The following is a 2,684-nucleotide window of genomic DNA, read 5'->3' as shown; positions in this document are numbered from 1 at the left end:
CCAAACCAGCTCAGACCGTTACAAGAACCTTATAAAACTCCACCTCTATTACTGCAATGTGAAAATGTTAACAAGCACAGAGAATGACGCAGACAACGAAGGCCAGTTTCCTCTTTCAAAAAACATGCCCAAACTGTGGTGCCAATGACATCAGTGTGACAGCATATATATTTCACAGTACACTCAAACTTCGATATAATGAACACAGACATAACAAATTATCGGTTATAACGAAGTAAATGAAGAATAGTCTTGTTGTAGATACAGTGTTACAAATAATCGTTTGTAACGAATTTTCAGATATAACGAAGTTATTTTCGTGGCAAATGGAACTTTGTTATAGTGAGGTTTGAGTGTATATATTACCATATTTAGGCCAATCACACCCAGTAAATGAATCAAAGTGTTCCCAAGTGAGGGTTCTCATTTCTAAAAAAGTCCCAGTTTCACCGCAAGGGCGAAGCAATGAACGCGATAGCAAAAAAGCGGCCCGTGATGGACGCGCTGCTACGCTGCAGAAACATCTACCCTCCCGGCAGCAACTTCCGCGTGAGCAGACAGCGGAAGGGCAAGGTTCTCCCTGCGCAAACATTAGAAGAAGCGAGCGAGCTGGGCAACAACTTTTAAATGCGCCCGTTGTGCTCCTCACGCCATCTCACTGGTAATGAAGAAACGCTTATAAGCGCCTGCCGTCTCCGAGTCCTGCCAGTGGTAAAGGGTGTGTGTATATAACGCTCGCCCTTAGCTTCCTGAAGGATCTGCGCTTTGTGGCGTAGTGGTTAGCGCCACACGCTGCGGAGCGAAAGGTAGCTGGTTCGATTCCGCGCTACGGAAGCATTTTTCTGAATTATTTTTCTTTGGGACCTTTATATATGTATACATACCTATACATATACGGTGCATGACGGCGGCGGCAAAAGCCAGTCGAGACTGCCCATATAATTGCTACACTCAAACCTCGTTATAACGAACACGGATATAACGAATTTTCGGATATAAAGAAGTTATTTTCGTGGCAGATGCAACTTTGTTATAATGGGGTTCGAGTGTATCGCAATAAAACAAGTAATGTAAACTACGCATGTCGATAAACACTGTGCAAACGCATGCGTGCTCAGTGAGGATACGTCGGGACACGCAGGAGTTATGCAAGCAAGATGAACCATATTGGACACAACAAAGTCAAGGACACCGCACAACAGCCACCACAAGTCCAAAACAGAGGCTGTAAAAATCATGAACTTCAAGCTGGTGTGGCTCAGCCACTCTTATCTCCTACATTAAATATCTAGCTTACCACGCCTCCCTATATGGTGACGCATATCTTTAAAAATCCAGCTCAATCTGTAGCTCTTCTACATTGTCTTCTTAAAGGGACCGACAACTGCCCAGAACATCAAATGAGATGCCTCCACTGATGGAAAGATTGTCCGTGACATTGACTCAAACCAACCCCGTTTTTTTTGTGAAAGATGGATTTATATTTTTATTTCTTCATTGAAAGTCGTGAAAAATGACCTGTGGTGCCTCAGGTGGCAAAAACATGAACGATCCGATGAACCTGGCCACGTGACCATTGATTGCTGTACGCGGTCAACGATTTTTTTGTTAGTATTGAAATAGTGTTCATTTCTTTATATTAAAAAGTATTACTCGATAAAAATGTATATATAGGCCTGCGTTAGTAGTATGCATTAAAGTGGCACTGCCTTCGCGTGACATAATGATCCCATGCTCGTCAGCGCGTATTGATCATTTTGGAGCGACATAGTTTTGCTACCTGCACTTCGTCTCAGAAATGACGCGCGCTGCTACTCGGCACGGCCGCGCATATGCGTAGTGACGTTTTCAATGACTTGGCTTGGCTCGTGCATCGAGAGAGTAACGATGCCAGGACAAGCCACCCATGACACAGGTGCAGGCAACCTTGGACGCATGAGCACAAAACGCGGTACAGATACAGGGAAGGTGTATAATGCCACATCATCTCATTGTAACAGCTTGTTATTTTCAAAAACAGTTGAAAAGATATAAATAAGGGTGGTTAAGCATAGTTACAGGAACTCGTGCGAAAGCCAAACAACAATAGCTTTCACATTTCGTGAGAAAGGCTGGCGGCATCGCTATCAATTCTCAGCATTGCTGGAGGAAAGGTGCGTCTGTGTTTAGAGCCTTTCATATCGAAAAATATTGCTTGTAAAATAACTAAGTGTTTTTGGGATTAACTACTGCAGCTACAAACACTGCGAAGGGTGAGCTTTCTGTTGCGCCGTAAGAAAATGGGTCGAGAAAAATCAGTTGTCGGTCCCTTCAAGACTACTGCCTCTCTGACCCACTTTGCCAGCTTCAAAAAGCCCATGTCAGAACTCTTGTTTAAAATGAGCAGCTGCCTGGACACAGAATGAACTCTCAAACAGTTAAAGCAAATATGTGAAGAAAAAGATAAGTCAATTGATACACGTGATGACACCTACCATAACCATTCATGCATTACATTAAGAGACATAATGTGAATGTCTGCAATTCTTAAAGCATCGAGCACTTCATCTGCAACGCATCCAAAAGCCTTTTAAATGATACGCACTTTAACACTGAGGAAAATGTACACTCAGTAGCACTACAGCACGGTCTCAGAATGAGTGTACACGAAATATCAGAAACAGTAACAAACAGTAACATAAGAA

Source organism: Rhipicephalus sanguineus, chromosome 3 (genome assembly GCF_013339695.2).
Source record: "Rhipicephalus sanguineus isolate Rsan-2018 chromosome 3, BIME_Rsan_1.4, whole genome shotgun sequence".
Lineage (NCBI taxonomy): Eukaryota > Metazoa > Arthropoda > Arachnida > Ixodida > Ixodidae > Rhipicephalus > Rhipicephalus sanguineus.
The sequence above is the reverse complement of the archived record's forward strand: the minus strand, read 5'-3'. Positions refer to the sequence as shown.